The sequence below is a fragment of the Odocoileus virginianus genome, chromosome 1, assembly GCF_023699985.2.
Source record: "Odocoileus virginianus isolate 20LAN1187 ecotype Illinois chromosome 1, Ovbor_1.2, whole genome shotgun sequence".
Lineage (NCBI taxonomy): Eukaryota > Metazoa > Chordata > Mammalia > Artiodactyla > Cervidae > Odocoileus > Odocoileus virginianus.
In genome coordinates, this window is record NC_069674.1 from 92,113,759 (window position 1) to 92,127,241 (window position 13,483).

The following is a 13,483-nucleotide window of genomic DNA, read 5'->3' on the forward strand; positions in this document are numbered from 1 at the left end:
GAAGAAGCAGTTTAGTAAGCTTCACTGAGGCCTTCTCAATGGGCCTTACAGATGCTAAGATGCTACAACAAAAAAGTTCTAGCTATTATTTCAATGAGATAAAAGATTTGTTTTTTTCTTTTAAAAAAGGAGTTGCCACTAATGAATTTTAAAATATTCTTTGGATGGTTATTTAGAATGGGATAAATAAAATAGACATTTATGTGATTAAAATAAGATTTGATACTACACTACCTAAAGTTGGCTTCCCTGTTGGGTCAGACTGTAAAGAATCTGCCTGCCAATGCAGGAGAACCCAGGTTTGATCCTTGGGTTGGAAAGATCCCCTGGAGGAGAGAATGGCAACTCACTTCAGTATTATTGCCTGAGAATTCCATGGACAGAGGAGCCTGGCAGGCTACAGTCCATGGGGTCACAGAGAGCTGGACACGACTGACTCACACTTTCACTTTCACCTTGGTAGGATGATTCTGATTTTCTTGCTTTACAGCCAAGCTGTAAAACTGGTAGCTTTGTAAATAAATAAATAATGATAATAATATTCTGCAATTATATTCTGTCTTAATATAAAATAATAAACATCTAGGTACCTCACTCTTTGCTCATGTTTTGTTCTAACATGATGGACTATTATACAGCAATGATGCAAACAAAATAGAGTCAGTATTAAAAACAGTATCTACTGTTAATTTTTTGTACTCTAGTCACATTAAGACTGAGTGAAATCTTTTTTAACTGAAAATGCCTTTAGTTCTGTTTTTAAGCATTGGGACTGTTGGTAGCTTATAAAGCCGTTTGGGGTTTGGTGGCAGATCCTTAGATATCAGGACAGATAAGAGAAAGCAATATAAATATAGAATAAAAGAAACAAATTTTTAGTTTTTAAGAATATAGTTGAAGTTAGAAGAACAATAGAAAGTTTGTCTATAATGATGCTTTATAATACTTTTTTAAAAAATTATGGAAATAGACTGAATGTAGTCATTATTAATATTTAACTTAAGTTAAATATTTACTTAAGTTTCTTAAGTATAGATATTGGCTAAATTGTGTTTTGGTGAAATTAAAGGAAAAGAAGGTACAAGATTGGCCAGTAGTTTGGTTTTTATCTTGTAGACTAGAGGTCTATGTGAGTATTATTCTATCACAGAAAAATTATGTTCCCTTCCTCCTCTGCTAACCTTTTTCCTTTCTTCCCTCCTTTCCTTCCAGCCTCCCACCCTCCTTCATTTTTTATTTTCTCCCTTCTCTCAGTGAAATTAAGACAAAGGGGGAAAATGAGTTGAGAGGAGAGATGGGAAATGCTCTTAATACCACAAAGACTTTCAATGACAAAATAACAATCTTAAAGACAAGGAATGATCTGTTAATTCCTTTGTCCATGTGCTATGGAGGCCTTTTCTCCCCTGTAATGCTATTTGTGAGATGATGATGATCTATCTTAGATATCCTTAGTGTTACTCTGGCCATCATGCCCACCGTAAGGCTCTTTATCCAATTTCACAGATGATAATTTCTAGTTTGTAAACCATTGGTTATCAGTTAAAAGAAATCATGCAGAACTAATGCTTTGGCTACTATAATTAATCTTTATATAGTTTAATCCCCATTTTATGAGTTGATCTGCATCAAAGAATGGAGTATTTATTCCAAATCATATTCTTGGTATACTGATAATCAATTTTTACTATCATCATAGTCATCTAGAAGAAAGGAGGAAGAAAATGATATATCTCACATATATACCATTAATCGTCATGTTGCATGTCGTAATGTTTTACTAAATGAGGAATTCTGAATTCTTTGCCTTCCTACACAAGGTCAATTCTGGATATAAAATAACAAGGAGCAATTAATAATACATGAGTAATGACAAAAGTTGAGCTTCCCAGGTGAGTCAGTTGTAAAGAATCTGCCTGCCAATGTAGGAGACAATGGGTTCTATCTCTGGGTCGGGAAGATCCCCTGGAGTAGGAAATGGCAATCCACTTCAGTATTCTTGCCTGGTAAATCTCATAGACAGAGGAGACTGGTGAGTTACAGTCTGTGGGGTCGCAAAAGAGTCAGACATGACTCCGCGATTAAACGAAAACAATGACAAGTGTATTAAAGATTTAGCTCTTGTTTAGTTTATAATCTATCACATATTACATTCTAACTCTTAATTCACTTATTATGCCAAATTATTATATGTAGTAGAAAATATATTTACTAAATCTTGCTTTAAAATCTTTTAAAATTCTGTAGCTACTCCAGGATTGGATATGTTATTGTTTTAACAACAATATGGGGTTGATTTGGGGATGATTCAAATCAAAAGGAGCTGATTCTTTCTCTTGGGAGGACATTTGGCAATGTTTAGAGATATTTTGTTCATCATGATTTAGAGTTTACTCTTGGCATCTACTAGGAGGCCAAAGTTACTGCTAAATATCCTGTGATGCACAGAAAAGCTCCCTTTGACAAAAAATTATCTGGCCCAAAATATCAGTAATGCTGAGGTTATGAAATCCTGAGTTAAATATACATTGAACACTTCCTGGGTCCTTGATATTGTGCTTAGGAATATCTGGGGATACAAAATAGGCCAGGTAATCAATATACTCAAGAAGCTTGAAATCTCAAAGAAGAAGTGAGTTGAAAGTGCAATGATAGCAAATTGATTAATACATCACAAAAAAGACAAAATAAAGTCATAAAGACTCAGTAGAGTCATCTCATACTTTCTTGGGAACTTATTTTTACAAAGAGTGCATATCTGGAAGATTGGCTAGAAGTAAAACTTTGGTTCCAGAATGTATATGAAATTATTATTTTTAAAAGTATTTTCCAAGTTTGCCTCCTGTTGTAGCCAGTCTCCAAGATGATCCCCAATTATCCTTTTGTCCTGAAATATGTGCTTTTGTGTAGCCCCCTCCCACGCTGAGTGGTGCTGACCTATGTGACCGATGAGAGATGGAGAAAGTGATGCATAAACTACAGGGTCTAGTCATAAAAGATATCACAGCTCCCACCTTGCTTTCCTCTGGATCTCTAAGTGTAGAGGAATCCAGGTGCTATGTCATGAGGACACGCAAGCCGCCTTGGGAGAGGCATATGTGCAGAAGAACTGAGGATTCCCACCAGCAACCAGCACCAAATTGCTAGCCAGGTATGTGAGTGGATCACTCAGCTATCATCAGGCCTCAAAATGACCGCAGCCCTGACAGACATCCTGGCTGCAGCCTTGTAATGGACACTGAGCCAGGACTGCCCCATATAAGCAGCTCCCAAATTTCTAATGCAGAGAGACTGTCAGAGAAAATAAATGTTTATTGTCATTTTTAGGCCTCTAAGTCTTGGGGTAATTTGTTATGTAGCAGTATATACCTAATATATTCTTCATGGAAGTTGTCTCATTTTATGCTTTTAATAGCAGTATATGAGTGCTCCTGATGTCCTCTGTCTACACTTTCTAACACAGTGTGGTGTCTTTTTTGTTTTTTTAATGCTTTACAATGAAAAAGGTAAATAATAAAATGTCAATGTTAGTTGGATTGCATTTTCTTAGTGTGGTTAAAAATATTTTCACATATTTAAGAATTATTTAATTCAGTATGGTATCTATTCACATTCTTTGCTCATTTTTCTACCAGATATCTGTTGTTTTCTTATTTATTTTTAGGGACTTGTCATATATTGAGAAAATTTGCAATTTGTGTGTGATCCAAGTTGCAGATTTTTTCCTCTGGGTTTTTAAAAATGATTTTTCAGTAGAAACATTTAAATTTTTTGCAGAAAAATTTTCAACATTTAAAAAATTACTTCTAGACTTTGTACCACATTTATAAAACTCATCCCATTTCTGAGGTGACTTTCAAAATCCTACCATGGATTTTCTAGCATTTCTTGGTATCCTTTTTATATTTAAATATTTAATTCATCTGGAGTTTATTTTATATTAAGATATAAGGTAAAGATTCTGCTTCATTGATTTTCTTGTTACAAGTAGTTACTCAAGTCAAAACACCAATCATTCTGAACCAATCTTTCCCCAATTTCAAATGTTTTCTTTATTTTATACTAAATTGTGTTTGTATTTGGATGGATTTCAAGTTTTAAATCTATCTAGTATATTCTATTGGTTGAGCTCTCTGCCTATGTTGTGTTATTATAGAGTTATATTATTTTTATGATATACTACTTTGCAGAATGATTGTCTCTGTTTACTAATTCAATATTTATTGAGCACTTGCTGTATGTCAGATATTGTTTTTAAGTGTTTAGGAAAAAGAGTTTCTATCTTTGTGAAAATACACTTCTCAGTGGAGAAAATAGACAATTCTAAAACAAATCAGTTTATGATATAAGGAAAGCAAATTGGTATAAATCCTATATTTTATGTAGGATTTTCACTGGCAGTTTCTCTGAGAAGGTGACATTTGATGTGGAAGTAAAATGAATATGATTTGATAGAGTAAAAACACTGCTGGAAGAAGGAAGAATGAGTACAAAGCTGATAGGCATTCGAAATGTATATTTGAGGAATATTACTGGAGAAAAGTGGGCTTCCCAGGTGACGCTAATAGTAAAGAGCTTGCCTGCCAATGCAGGAGACAAAAGAGATGCAGGCTTGATCCCTGGGTGGGGAAGATCCCGTGAGAGGGCCTGGCATCCCACTCCAGTATTCTTGCCTAGAGAATCCCATGGACAGAGGAGCCTGGTGGGCTGCTGCCCATAGGGTTGCACAGAGTCGGACACGACTGAAGTGACTTAGCAGGCATACATGCATTGGAGAAGGAAATGGCAACCCACTCCAGTGTTCTTGCCTGGAGAATCCCAGGGATGGGGGAGCCTGGTGGGCTGCTGTCTCTGGGGTCGCACAGAGTCAGACACGACTAAAGAGACTTAGCAGCAGCAGCAGCAGCAGCAACAACCTAGGTGCTCATCAATGGATGAATGGATAAAGAAGATGTAATACTAATTCAACCATGATAAAGAAGGACATTTTGCAATTTTTTACTATATGGGTGGATTTTGAAGGCACAATGCTAAGTGAAATTAGATGGAAAAAAGACACACTATGTGGTATCATTTATATATGGAATCCAAAAGCAACACAAAAAATACATATAAACAGAGAGTAGAAAAGTGGTTGCCAGGGGCTGGGGAGTGGGGGAAATATCGAGAAGTTGGTAGAGGGGTACAAACTTTCAGCTCTTAGATGAATTAGGTCTGAGGATCTAATATAAAGCATGTGGACTACAGTTAATAACACTGTACTACATAATTGACATTTTCTAAGAGACTAGGACTTTAGTGGCCTCGTATTAAAAAAAGAAAGCAAGGAAAAAAGAACAAAGAAAGGAATTGCTAGGCACCTGGAGTGGAGGACTCCTATACTGACCTAACCTGTTCTCAAGGAGGTCACAGTATGTAGAGAGCAGCAATCACTAGGATTTGATGAAGTCATGAGTGATCATGAGGCTCAGTTTAGCAATTTTATGTTTATTTGCTTACTATTCATATTTTTTCTTTTGGTGAAATATATGTTCCAATATTTCATTTATTTTAAATGAGATTGATTTCTTTTTATAGCATTTTAAATACTATATATTCACAAAATATTCATTTATAAAATACCTATTTCTCGACTAGTGTCCTTTTTTTATTTCTGGATGTATCCAAGATTTTGCAATGTATTTAGGCATCACATCTCCTAGTTTCCTCCAGTTTGTGGAATTTTCTCTGTACTTTCTTGAAAGTTTTAAGGATTACTGGTTAAATGTTTTGTAGAATATTGCTCAATTTGGGTATAGATGATATTTTCTCATGATTTCTCTGAGATTCTGGGTCTTGAGGAAGCATACCACATAGATGAAATGCCCTTCTCATTGCATCCTATCAGAGGCACAGAATAGAAACATGTATTATCACTGGTGAGCTTAACCTTGATCACTTGTTTGAGATATATCTGCAAAGCTTCTCCCATGTAAAGTCACTATTTTTCCTTTTACATAGTCTGGTATTTACAAGTGAGTCATTAAGTCCAGCCCAGAGTAGGAGAACTGAGCTCAGTTTTCTGGAGGGAAGAGTATGAAGATGTTTGTGTAGGTGTTTAAATGACTGTAATAATTAATACATTTTTTTTGAGGGGATACTTTGACACTATGCAACTATCCTGTTTCTCCTCGAAGTTTTGTCCACTAATTTTAACATCAGCATATCTTGTCTGCAGCAGTTGTTACTGCTGTAATCTAATGGTGATGTTCTGTTTCTCACACTTGTATATTTAATCTTTGGAATTCTTCTGTAAGAAGGATTTGTTCTTTCTCTCCCATTTGTTTCTTTAATTCTAGGGTTTGAAAAACTTTTCCTGATAAGGTCCAGATAGTAAATATTTTAGACTCTGAAGGCCGGATTTTGAAGGTAAAATCCAAAATAGAGTATCTATTACTCTAATAGTTGCTCTAAGACATTGTTCCAAACTTTGCAGTCACTTTTAACTAAGTTGTGTCTGAACTCATGGACTGTAGCCACCAGTCTCCTCTGTCCACGGGATTTCCCAGGCAAGAATACGGGAGCAGGTTGCCATTTCCTTCTCCAGGGGATCTACAGTCCACTGTTAATTGTGTATGTGTAAAAGAGCGTTTCATAATAAGACACATGTTTAAAAAAACTGAGACATTTGGGCATTGTCTTCTGGATACATTTTAATTAATGGAACATAAAATATGCTCTTGAGAGAACTCGGTGCTGTTTAGAGATTTGACAATTGGAAGATACTATTTCTTAGTAGAAATACAGTCTCTTTAAACTTCAGCCAAATTCAGGCATAGGTTCCTATATTTTATAGATGATAAAACTGATGCTTGGAGGACTTAAATTTTGTGAGGTCCTATATAGGGCTGAGACCAGAGTCTAGACTCTAATACTAGTGAGCAGTTTTTTCGCATTATCCTTTGCTGCCGTGTACAAGAAGATATGAATATGTCAGATAAAAAATGTAGAGTTAAACTAGTCTTTTAAAAAGTTTTACAACTATAATGATTTAAGAGTGACCATTACATGTAATATTGGAAAAAGAAAATCCTTGTCTATTTGGTGTTTATGACTGCTCACTGCCAGGGAAGGTGGCAAGCAATAAAAGAAGTGCACAAACATAAAACAAGTGCTCTGGCTACCATTTGTTTCAGCAGTTGTCAGGGAAGATAAATTAGTCAGCACAAATTCCCCAGAGGTGGCATGATGTGTAAGACTAATAAAACCATACCTGATGATTCCCTTGGAGAACGAAAGAATAACCTCAAAGAAGAATCAGAATTAACAAGAAATGAGACCAATCTTTCACAGCACCATGAAAGTTAGAAAGATAAAGCTATAGTACTCCAAAAGCCATGAAATTACTTCTAAAGGCAATAATCGATTTAGTGGGAAACATTAGAAAACTACAAGTCAAAAGCAACATCAACAAGAATGGTAAGCCCTGGAGGTCACAACCATCCAACAAAATGCCAGCTAAGCCCTGTTTCCCTCCGCCTGTTCCTCAGTTAAGATTGATTCTGTCCTGAATCCTGAGCCTGAAACAACTGTTTCCTGGGGAGAATTTTTTTCACTTACTAAGGATTACCTTTCCTTCACTGCTTTTACAAAAAGGAAATAAGGAGGGAAGGTGGAAGGAATAGGAGGGAAAGGGGAAAAAGAAGGGGAAAAAAAGGCTTGCATTTGTTCATTTTCTTCCTTGATTATTTGCTTTATCTGACTGGTTGATCAGAAGACCTTCAATGAAATAGATTAGTATAGCATTTTTATGTTTGTCACAATAATATGAGTTTATTATAATAATAAGTAATGATTTTCTTGATCATTTCAAGTCTTTTCTGAGTAATATGCATTGCTCTCTGCTCTGATAGGGCTTCCCAGGTGGTACCTGCCAATGCAGGAGACATGGGTTCAATCCCTGAATCAGGAAGATCCCCTGGAGAAGGGAATGGCAACCTGCTCCAGTATTCTTGCCTGGGACATCCCAGTGACAGAGGAGCCTGGCAGTCCATGGGGTCACAAAAGAGTTGAACATGACTTAGCAACTAACAACAACAATAATTTTACTTATGCATTTAGTTTTTGTCAGATAGCTATACTTTCTTGAAAAACAATTGATTCTTTCATATACTTCTCCTCTTTACTCTCAAATGCCATTACCTAGAGACAGCACTTCCAGTCACTTAATTCATTGTTCTAGTCTTTAGCTCATATTTCTAAAGAACATGCACATGCTGATACTCACTGATTTTCAGTTACAGATATCTATTGACTTCCTTGGATGAGGTTTTTCTTCTCTTTGCCTCCTCCCCTCCTATCACAAATACTTTCCCTCTTCCTGTATTTCCAATGCACATATTCATAACTGTTGGCTAGATCAACGTTTAGCATTTGTAATATTTATACATACCTAAATATTAATCGCTTCTCGGCCTTTTGGCTAAGATCAAGTGTAGTATCTGTTCTTATCAGTTTAATATCTGATACGTCCTCTATCTGAGGACAATATATCACCGACTCGATGGGCATGAGTTTGAGTAGACTTCAGGAGTTTGTGATGGACAGGGAGGCCTGGCGTGCTGCAATTCATGGGGTCGCAAAGAGTCGGACACGACTGAGCGACTGAACTGAAATATTCATTACAACAAAGGCTGTATATTTTTCTGGCCACATAAAATATACTTTTGATTTTCCGGGAAAAGTTATGTTGACTGTCTCCCATTGGTTGTTTCTGGTTTCTCCCTATAATAACATAGAATTTTTTTTCTAGTCTCCCAAAGAAAATACACTCCACAGTGAAGCAGTTAGTGAAAAAGATTTTACTAAAGACCTATTAAAAGGGGAGATTTCAGAAAAACACAGGTCATATGTTGGATGCCACATAATATTTTTGTATCTTTAAAAATCTCCCTGAAGAATCATTCCCATGTCTTTTTTTCTCAGTTGCCTGGCAGTGAAGGGCAACTTTTCTCAGTTACTCTCCCTCCTAATAATTTATGTAATTACCTGTGCATAGAGCTCTCTCTAACTCACCCGTCTTTTGATTTGCCTGAATTTTTTTTTTTTTTCTTTTTACTTTATGGCTGTGCTGCAGGGTTACAGCATTTTAGCTCTGCAACCAGGGATTAAATCCACATCTCCAACACTGGAAGGTGGAGTCTCAACCACTGGAATGCTGGAAAAGTCCTGCCTGAATTCTTTCTGATGCCATGTATTGTAGTCCTCCTCAGGCTTTTCATCCTCAGAAACAACATATGACATCAGTGGTATGTCTGTGAAAGGCCTTTGTGTCAGACAGAATAGTCGGTTATTTCCTGGTGATGTTTAGTCACTAAGTCATGCCCGATTCTTTGTGACCACATGGACTGCAGCACACCAGTCTTCCCTGTCCTTCACTGTGTCCTGGAGTTTGCTCAAACTCATGTCCGTGGAGTTGGTGATGCTATTCAACCAGCTCGTCCTCTGTTGCCTCCTTCTCCTCCTGCCCTCAATCTTTCCCAGCATCAGGGTCTTCTCTAATGAGTGGGCTCTTTCCATCAGGTGGTCAAAGTATTGGAGAGTCAGCATCAGTCCTTCCAATGAATATTCAGGGTTGGTTTCCTTTAGGGTTGGCTGGTTTGATCTCCTTGCTGTCCACAGGACTCTCATGAGTCTTTTCCAGCACCACAATTCGAAAGCATCGGTAGCTCCTAAACAACAAGCGGTGGTGGTGCTGGTTTAGTCCCTTAAGTCATGTCTGACTCTTTGCGACCCTGTGGACTGTAGCCCACCAGGCTCCTCTGTCCATGGGATTTCCCAGTCAAGAATACTGGAGTGGGTTGCCACTTCCTTCTGCAGGGTATCTTTCAGACCCAGGGATTGAATTTGCATCTCTTGCATTGCAGGTGGGTTCTTTACTGCTGAGCCACCAGGGAAGCCCAAATGCCAGGTACTTAATATAAAAAGATTTCTGATTTCTTGTTTACAACATGTGCCCAGTGCAAGTTGGTGGGAGGGGGTCTGCTTCCATAATCATGGTCTTAACACATTACTTTCACTTACATTTTTAGGAAAAGCAAGTCACGTGTCTATACTTAACTGTAACGGTTACCCTACTGTGTGCCAGGATGGACAAACAGTATTTTAAAATAGCTCTAATGATCATCTTAACCATAATAGTAACTGTGTGCATGCATGCTAAGTCACTTCAGTCATGTCTGACTCTTTCAGACCCTATGGACTTGAGCCTGCAGGCTCCTCTGGCCATAGGACTCGGCAGGCAAGAATACTGGAGTGGGTGGTTGTGCCCTCCTCGAGGGGATCTTCCTGACCCAGGGATTGAACCCAGGTCTCTTACATCTCCTACATTGGCAGGCAGGTTCTTTACCATTAGCGCCACCTGAGAAGCCCATAGTAAGGATGAGTGAGTGATAGTCACTCAGTCATGTCCAACTCTTTGCGACCCCATGGACTATAGCTTGCCAGGATCCTCTGCGCATGGGATTCTCCAGGCAAGAATACTGGAGTGGGTTGCCATTTCCTTCCCCAGGGGATGGTAAGTGCAGGGACTCCCTATGCTGCAAACAAAGGAGACTCTTATAAATAACATATATATGTATATGTGTGTGTGTTTGTGTGTATATATATATATAGTTATTGTTATATGTATTTTTCATAGAAAAATCCTGACAAAATGCAACAAAAGTCCATGGTTTCTTTTATATTTACATTTCTTAGGGGTTGTTGTTCTTCTTAAATCATTAAGCTTACATTCTTCTCCCAAAAACTTGTGAAATGTTTTCCATTTGCCGTAAATATTTTACTGTACAAGTCTCCTTCCACTTTGCTTCAGAGAGTCCAATTATTATATTGTTTGATATTGTCCCATAGGTCACTGCAACTCTGATCATTATTTTTCAGTTTCTTTACTCTTCCTTTTGCACAATTTCTATTAATCAGTCTTCACATTCTTCAACAATTTCTTCCATAATCTCCAGCAATTTTTCATTTAAATTATTGAACTTTTCAGTTAAACTTTAGCATTTTTTAAATTGTTTTCACTTCTCTGATGTATTCTCTTTCTACTTACTCGTTATTGTTGTCGTCGTTGTTCAGACACTAAGTCATGTCCAGCTCTTTGTGACCCTATGGACTACAGCACACCAGCCCTCCCTGTCCCTCACTATCTCCTGGAGTTTGACCAAATTCACGTCCATTATTTACTCATTATTACAATGAAATAAACGTTTTATTTTTCTGCCTTAAACATATTTAGAATAGCTTCCTTAACGTCTCTGTTAAATCCAACATGGGTACCTGGTCATCACTGATGTGTTTTAGGGATTGGCGCTCATCCCTCCATATCCAGGCACCTTTAATACTGATAATTCCACTTGGACCTCAGATTTTGTCTGATCACTCACAGCAATGGTGGAACTGCAGAGTTAACCCTGGCAGAAGACAGCCCTTAACAGCCAGCCACCCCAGGAAAAGTCTAAAGCACCATGATCTGTACCCAGCCTGAAGTACTGTTGCTTTTTCTGGGACCTGCTAATACATCTTCCCCTATTGTACTGCCAAGAAATGAGTGTTAGGACTTAGAGAAAATGAACTTACAGTTCTCAGGGGGAAAGGGTTGTGGGGAAGGAATAGATAGTTAGGGAGTCTGAGATAACATGTACACACTGGTATATTTAAAATGAATCACCAGCAAGGACCTGCTGTGTAGCCCAAAGAACTCTACTTAATGTGATGCAGCAGTTTGGGGGAGAATGGATACGTGCACATGTATGACTGAGTCCCTTTGCAGTTCACCTGAAACTATCATAGCATTGTTAATTGTCTACACCCCAAAACAAAACAAAATGTTTAAAATGGAAAAGGAAAGAAAGAGATGACTGTTAAGGCACTGGTAACTCCTTTTATATGCCATCAGATTGAGCTAGTCTCTCTGGAGTGACAGCCTGTTACTCTAAAGTTTCCTCTTTAGTCAGGGATCTTAGTTGGATTATGGGGCCAGGAGAGGACTCTGAAGCTTCCCTTATATAGTTAAATGTTAACTGTGAGGCTTAAGAAACCAAAGTAAAGGACCACTCATTTGGGAAGTATTTACATAATGTGCTAAAAATGTTTCATCTTTGGTGTAGATAATTATTAGTCAGATGTTTTATCACCCCTTGGTGTCTGGGGTCAGTCCCCATGTATCAGTTTTATAGAATATATTTTAAAATTATCTTTTTAAAAGATATATATTTTTTAAAAAGTGAAAATAACTTATTTCCCATTATATATATTTTGACAGCTTCTAGGAAAAAGGAGGGCCCAATTAGCCTAACTCACTTCTAACTCATCCATTGGATCATCCATCTAATAGAGGAAAATGTAACCTCCCTTATCTTAAAATGTCTAAAGAAAAACATTCTGTGAGTTTACTTCTAAATTCATTCATTATTATACTAACTTAAAATATTGTTAAAGCTATTTAAATTTTTCAAAAGGTGACATACCAACTTCTGAGAAGTGAAAATAACTCTAAGGCAAAACCTTAATTAATACATGCATATCTGATTTGTTACAGTAATACATTTTAGTTTTAATTATTAAAGTCTAAAGTAAAAATTATTTAACGCTGAGAACATTAAAAACACTAATGTAAACTTATCTCAAAGAGTAAAATTCTAGTCAGAAACTGAATATCAACTATTAAATATTAACTTATAGTGTCTTGAGAAAAGGATACTAGTGTAATGACAATCTAGGCATTTACTCACAGCAGAATATATTTCTGATTAAGAGTAACTATTATTTCAGGCCCAGTAAGCAAACGGAGAGTACCCGTTCACCTCATGCAAATCTCTGACTAGCTGCCTATGGAAACAAATGTTTCTCGTTGCTCAACTAGGCTGGGTTCAAACTGGTGACCTGGAGGCGAAAGGTTGTGGATTCTGTTATCAATCATCTAAGTGACCCATTCCTCTAACAGCAAAGCACTGGCTCAGACAAGGGTGGGGGAGAATTATTTGATTCAACTCATCAATACATTATGCCAGTCTGTTAGCAAATATCATCTTGTACAAAATATGAACAGCATAAAAAGTAGCTTCCTTTTATTGGAACATATGGAACATATGTGAGGAAAATGTGCCAAATCCAACATTCTGCAGATTGCTATGAATTGTTAGTGAGAAGATTCATTTGCAGTTCCAAGGTATTTCTTGCCTGTGACTGTCGAACAATGGCAGTATGATGGATTGAGTTACCCCAAGCAGATCTCCTGTGAATAGTCTCTGGCCTCTTGTCGGATAACATTACAGACATGACTTTTACACTCACTGTTAACGTACATGGGGAATAAGTTATTTTATTTTTCTGTCACACTATTTTTTATTTCTTTGTATTAGATAACACAATAGAGAGTAAAAAAAATGGTTGTGGATATATAGCTGGCGGAGAAGTCAAGAACTGCAGTCTGGAAAACTCATCA

The 13,483-nt window shown here is 37.2% G+C and overlaps 1 pseudogene; it reads left to right on the forward strand.

The window, feature by feature from the left end:
* The first annotated feature begins 8,441 nt into the window (after window positions 1-8,441).
* LOC139036659 (U2 spliceosomal RNA) lies at window positions 8,442-8,544 on the forward strand (annotated as a pseudogene).
* Window positions 8,545-13,483: the final 4,939 nt, after the last annotated feature.